Here is a 7,367-nt window from a genome sequence, read left to right on the forward strand (position 1 = left end):
GCGATACGAATATGTAGATCTCCTCCCATTGTAACCGACTCTATGTAACCCTAACCCTCTCTGGTGTCTATATAAACCGGAGGGTTTTAGTCCATAGGATGAACAACAATCATACCATAGGCTAGCTTCTAGGGTTTAGCCTCTCTGATCTCGTGGTACATCTACTCTTGTACTACCCATATCATCAATATTAATCAAGCAGGAGTAGGGTTTTACCTCCATCGAGAGGGCCCGAACCTGGGGAAAAACATCGTGTCCCTTGTCTCCTATTACCATCCGCCTAGACGCACAGTTCGGGACCCCCTACCCGAGATCCGCCGGTTTTCACACTGACAGAGATCAACAAGGATGAAGGGATCAAGAAGGCCACGGAGGACCAAGTTCTGGCAATAGAAGACATCCTTCAACTTGATCATAATCTTCTTACCCCAACTGAGATCGAAGCTTTCAAGATGATTGAGTTAGCTCGTATACAGAACAAGTATCTCACAAGTGAAAATATTTTGTTGAAGGAGCATATTGTTGCACTCAAGGGCATTATCCGCAAGCTGGAGGACCTCTTACGCTTGATGTGCGACTCTTCACCAGCAAAGGAGATATAATCACATGTGTATGGGCACTCCCCTTGGCAACTGCCAAGCTTGGGGGAGGTGCCCCGGTATCGTATCACAACCACATCTCCTATCTTTACCGTTTTTCTTAGTTCGATCCTATTAGTAGTATCTTGATCTAGTAGAATAAAGTTTTTGACATGATCTAGTTTTGAGTTTTGCTTTATGATCCCTCTTTGTAATCGAGGCCGTGAGCTATATAATAAAGATTAGTGTTGAGTCAAGGGATTGATTATTTTGCTATGATCTAGAGTGAATAAAAGAAAAGAGAAAAGAATAAAAAAAGAAACAAAGAGTTCATATTGATCTTATTGAGAGTAATGACTTCACATAGAAAGAGTATGATGATTAAAAATTGTTGAGAGTTGACAAGCATAGGTTTGGTCATCATTGCAATTAATAGGAAGTAATAAAGAAAGAGAGGTTTCACATATAAATATACTATCATAGACATCTTTTATTATTGGGAGCACTCATTAAAATATGACATGCTAAAGAGTTGATGTTGGACAAGGAACACAACGTAATGGGTTATGTTTTCTTATATCTGAGATAAAGTATATTGTCATGGATCATCCAACATGTTGAGCTTTCCTTTCCCCCTCATGCTAGCTAAATTCTTAGAACCAAGTAGAGATACTACTTGTGCTTCCAAAAACCCTTAAACTAGTTTTGCCATGAGAGTCCACCATATCTACCTATGGATTGAGTAAGATCCTTCAAGTAAGTTGTCATCGGTGCAAGCAATAAAAATTGCTCTCTAAATATGTATGATTGATTGGTGTGGGGAAAATAAGATTTATACGATCTTGTGATGTGGAAGAAATAAAAGCGATGGACTGCATAATAAAGGTTCATATCACAAGTGGCAATATAAAATGACATTCTTTCGCATTAAGATTTTGTGCATCCAACCCTGAAAGCACATGGCAACCTCTGCTTCCCTCTGCGAAGGGCCTATCTTTAATTATTACCTTCTACCTTATGCAAGAGTCATGGTGATCTTCACCTATACTTTTTATTTTATCCTTTGGCAAGCACAGGGTGTTGAAAAGATCCTGATAGATATATCTAATTGGATGTAAGTCAGCATGAGTTATTATTGTTGACATTACCCTTGAGGTAAAAGGTTGGGAGGCGAAACTATAAGCTCCTATCTTTCTCTGTGTCCGACTAAAACTCCTTAACCACAAGTATTGTGTGAGTGTTAGCAATTATGAAAGACTAAATGATAGTTGAGTATGTGGACTTGCTAGAAAGCTCTGACATATACTCTTTCTGATGTTAAGATAAATTGCAGTTGCTTCAGTGACTAAGATTATAGTTTGTTAGTTCTCAATAAAGTTTCTGGTTCGTACTTCTGCATTGTGAATAGATTATTACTTGAGCATAAGAAATCATATGACAATATCCATATATGTTGCTGTTATGAGAATAATCATTATGCCCACTGTCGAGGTTCTAGGAACGAGGGTCCCCAGACTTGCCTGCCTACGGCCCACAACGTGGCTAAGCATCAGGCCGTACGGCCCATCTTCGTCAACAAGGCACCCAAGACCCTCGCGAGGGTCCAAGCCTCGCGAGGCGGACGATGCAAGACCTCCTCTGGAGTGGCCTAGCTAGGCAGGCTCACGAGGAGCGGAGATATCAAGGAGGGGCAAACCTCACGAGGCTCTCATTACATGAGCCATGACGAACGGTGCCAGGCGGGTGCCGGTGCGTGCAGCGTCCTTATTTCCTCTTTGGTGCTAAGGAGGCAAGCACAGGCGAAGAGTACCGAGGCATCAAGCAAAGGTTGCCATATTGGTGCAACAAGACCAAGACCAGGAGGACGGAAAGGCAGAGGTCATCGTGGAGCCCAAGACGGCATCACCCCAGAGCTTTTCGCAGGCGAAGACCGCTTTTGTCAGGATAGCTTGTACTAGATGTCCCCCTTCAAATTTGCCTGCCGTTGTTGGCTCCCTTCCCGCTCGATATTTGGGAAGAGGACCAGGGCCTCTATAAATAGGACTAGCCACCACAATAGAGGCAGGTAGAACTAAGATCAAACCCACACACCACAAGTTCATACGCACAAGAACGCCTCAAGCTCAGGAGGTTGTTCTTCCCTTGTACTGTTCATCATCAGCCCAAGAGGCAATTCACCACCACCACACTGGAGTAGGGTATTACACCACAACGGTGGCCCGAACCAGTATAAACCCCGTGTCTTTCTGTGTTGCGAGTTCATCGAGTTCGTACGCAAGATCTTAGCGAGCTAGAGCATAGATCAGTAGGAGGGAAAGACTTCACGCGCACCCCAGTTTTCGAACCTTAAGGGTTTGCCGGAACCCCACATCCTCCATTTAGCGTGCCTGGTAGGGGTGCGCCGTAGTTTCCCTTCCGTCGGTTCGTCGCTCCATCGCTCCGTCGCTTCCATGGAGGACGCTCGCCGTGCTCGAGCTGAGCGTTGGGCTGCTCTCTCCGCCCGCTTCGCTCAGACGGCTCCCGTAGGCGGGCCACCTCGTCGCTCTCCATCTCCTGCCACCAACGCTGCCACTGGCCCGGCGGGGAACGAGCAGTAGGCGTCCTCTCTGCATCCTTCAGTGCGGCAGGACGGCCGCACCACTACTCCGTCACTCGCCCCTGCTGGTTCTTCGTCCCACGCGCACCGCGCTCCCATGGAGGCACGAGCCACGCTCATCGCAGCGAACGAGCACCTGCATTACCGCCCCGTCGACGACCTCTATGAGGAGTGGCTCGACCGCGTCGCCGAGCTCGTCCGTGCCGCAGGGGGCTCTCCGGTGTCGTCTCACTCTCTGCCTCCCCCTCAACCAGCCGCGGGCGACGGGGCTCATGGCATGCCTCCACCGCCTCAACCCAAAGATGGTGCCTTGGCACCAAGGCGCGCACCTCTGCGGCGTGATCCACCGCGCCCGGCGCCTGCGTGTGAAGAAAGAAGCTGCCAAGTAATCCCGCGGTCACGAGAAGCTGCACCGGCGCTCCCCGTGCCACCTCGTCAAGACCGCATGCCGCCTGCGGTGGCGCAGCGCGGACCACGCCAAGATCAAGCTCCGCCTCAGAAGCGGGCCCCGACGACCATGGTCGGTTGCCGTGCCTTCACCCTCGAATTGTGTAGCGTCGCCTGGCCAGGCAAGTTCAAGCCGGACCTGCATACTCGCTACGACGGCACCGCCGACCCCGTGGAGCTCCTGCAGCTCTATGAGTGATATGTCTCCAATGTATCTATAATTTTTGATTGCTCCATGCTATATTATCTACTGTTTTGGACTATATTGGTCTTTATTTCCACTTTTATATTATTTTTGGGACTAACCTATTAACCGGAGGCCCAACCCAGAATTGCTGTTTTTTTGCCTATTTCAGAGTTTCGGAGAAACAGAATACCAAACGGAGTCCAAACGGAATGAAACCTTCGGGAACGTGATTTTCTCATCAGATAAGACCCAGGAGACTTGGACCCTCCGTCAAGAAAGCCACGAGGTGGTCACGAGGGTGGAGGGCGCCCCCCTAGGGTGCGCCTCCTGCCTCGTGGGCCCCTCGAAGCTCCACAGACGTACTCCTTCCTCCTATATATACCTACGTACCCCCGAATGATCAGATACGGAGCCAAAAACCTAATTCCACCGCCGCAAACTTATGTACCCACGAGATCCCATCTTGGGGCCTATTCCGGAGCTCCGCCGGCATCACGGAGGGCTTCTACATCATCCTAGCCCCTCCGATGAAGTGTGAGTAGTTTACCTCAGACCTTCGGGTCCATAGTTAGTAGCTAGATGGCTTCTTCTCTCTTTTTGGATCTCAATACAATGGTCTCCCCCTCTCTCGTGGAGATCTATTCGATGTAATCATCTTTTTGCGGTGTGTTTGTTGAGACTAATGAATTGTTGGTTTATGATCAATTCTATCTATGAATAATATTTGAATCTTCTCTGAATTCTTTTATGTATGATTGGTTATCTTTGCAAGTCTCTTTGAATTATCAGTTTGGTTTGGCCTACTAGATTGGTTTTTCTAGCAATGGGATAAGTGCTTAGCTTTGGGTTCAATCTTGCGGTGTCCTTTCCCAGTGACAGAAGGGGCAGCAAGGCACGTATTGTATTGTTTCCATCGGGGATAACAAGATGGTTTTTTTATCATATTGCATGAAACTATCCCTCCACATCATGTCATCTTGCTTAAGGCGTTACGCTGTTTATAACTTAATACTCTAGATGCATGCTGGATAGCGGTCGATGAGTGGAGTAATAGTAGTAGATGCAGGCAGGTAGTCGGTCTACTTGTCTCGGACGTGATGCCTATATACATGATCATACCTAGATATTCTCATAACTATGCTCAATTCTGTCAATTGCTCAATAGTAATTTGTTCACCCACCGTAGAATACTTATGCTCTTGAGAGAAGCCACTAGTGAAACTGGCCCCCGGGTCTATTCTCATCATATCAATCTCCATCACTTTATTATTGCTTTGCTTTTTTACTTTGCCTTCTACTTTTCACTTTGCATCTCTATACCAAAAATATTATCTATCATCTCTATCAGATCTCACTCCCGTAAGTGACCATGAAGGGATTGACAACCCCTAATTGCATTGGTTGCGTTGAGCTATTGTTTTGTGTAGGTACGAGGGACTCGTGCGTAGCCTCCTACTGGATTGATACCTTGGTTCTCAAAAACTGAGGGAAATACTTACGCTACTTTGCTGCATCATCCTCTCCTCTTCGGGGAAATCCAATGCAGTGCTCAAGAGGTAGCAAGAAGAATTTCTGGAGCCGTTGCCGGGGAGTCTGCGCAAAAGTCAACATACCAAGTACCCATCACAATCCCTATCTCTCGCATTACATTAGTTGCCATTTGCTTCTCGTTTTCCTCTCCCCCACTTCACCCTTGCCGTTTTATTCGCCCTCTTCTTTTTGTTCGCCTTCTTTTTGCTCTTCGCCCTCTCTGTCGCTATGTCTGAAATTGGGGAAATTATCGCCTATGTGGGCGATAATAATATCATAGAAAATTCTGAAGCTCCTGCTGAAGAATCGCCTACCTATCATACAAAAAGATTTCGAATCGGTAGTGGTAATATTATTTTAAAAGGAGTTATTCAAGATTTCTTTACTTGTGTCGGTGCTTTGCCCTCTATGGGTGGTTCTATTCTTCATATAACTAGTAGTCTTGCGGACGCTATTACCATGCTTATCGTTGAACTTGAAAGGCAATTTATGCATATGCACCCTTCTATACAAAGAATTTTCCTAGAATTTTCTAATATCGAACACTCCTCTGTTAAGCGTGCCGCTACTATCTTTTTGGCTCATGAATTCAGATTTATAATAAAAGAAGTCAAAGAAATCTTTACGCATTATAGGGTGGACGCTGGCCGTCCTCCCATAGAATCTATCCTCTTCGATCAAGAAGAAATTATGCGTTTTCAATCTTTTGACTATGTTGCTTTCAATCAAAACCTTAGAAAAAAGGTGCCAACCAATATTTTAATTAATAGAATCTCTAAACTTAATGATGATTTTGCTATTCGAAATAATGAGCTAGGATACTCTCTTGAGTGTAGGCTCACAAGGTTCTGTCAAAAGAACGCTTATAATGATGAATTGGTTGTGCATTATGAAGGGCCGAAAGGGGAACCTATACCTCCTAAAATTGATCTTGGTGACTTTTGTCCTATTAAATTAGCCCTTTTAATTATTTTTGCTTGCCTCAAAGAAAACTTGCTGCCGAACGTAGAGAATATGAAATGAGTTTCACCGACCTATCTTATTACTATGGCACAACCTAGATTTATCCTTGCTTTTATGCCTAGCTAGGGGCGTTAAACGATAGCGCTTGTTGGGAGGCAACCCAATTTTAGTTTTAGTTTTTTTTTTGTTTTTTCTCCAGTTTAGGAATAAATAATCCATCTACCTTCTGTTTAGATGTGGTTTTATCTTTTAATTAGTGTTTGTGCCAAGTTAGACCTATAGGATCTTCTTGGATGATAGTTATTTGATCTTGCTGTAATTTCCAGAAACTTTCTGTTCATGAAAACAATTGTTAAAAATCACCAGAACGTGATAAAATACTGATTCCAATTGCTGCTGATCAATAAACAAATTTTATAGGTCGTCCTATTTTGGTATATTTTTTGGAGTTCCAGAAGTTTGCGTTAGTTACAGATTACTACAGACTGTTCTGTTTTTGACAGATTCTGTTTTTCGTGTGATGTTTGCTTATTTTGATGAATCTATGGCTAGTAAAATAGTTTATAATCCATGGAGAAGTTGGAATACAGTAGGTTTAACATCAATATAAATAAAGAATGAGTTCATTATAGTACCTTGAACTGGTCTTTTGTTTTCTTTCGCTAATGGAGCTCACGAGATTTCTATTGAGTTTTGTGTTGTGAAGTTTTCAATTTTTGGGTGAAATCTTTTGATGGATTATGGAATAAGGAGTGGCAAGGGCCTAAGCTTGGGGATGCCCATGGCACCCCCATGATAATCCAAGGACACCAAAAAGTCAAAGCTTGGGGATGCCCCGGAAGGCATCCCCTCTTTCGTCTACTTCCATCGGTAATTTTACTTGGAGCTATATTTTTATTCACCACATGATATGTGTTTTGCTTGGAGCCTCTTGTATTATTTGTGTCTTTGTTTGTTAGTGTGCCACAATCATCCTTGCTGTACACACCTTTTGAGAGAGCCATACATAAATTGGAATCTGATAGAATACTCTATGTGTTTCACTTATATCTTTTGAGCTTTATAG

Source organism: Triticum aestivum, chromosome 7A (assembly GCF_018294505.1).
Source record: "Triticum aestivum cultivar Chinese Spring chromosome 7A, IWGSC CS RefSeq v2.1, whole genome shotgun sequence".
Classification (NCBI taxonomy): domain Eukaryota; kingdom Viridiplantae; phylum Streptophyta; class Magnoliopsida; order Poales; family Poaceae; genus Triticum; species Triticum aestivum.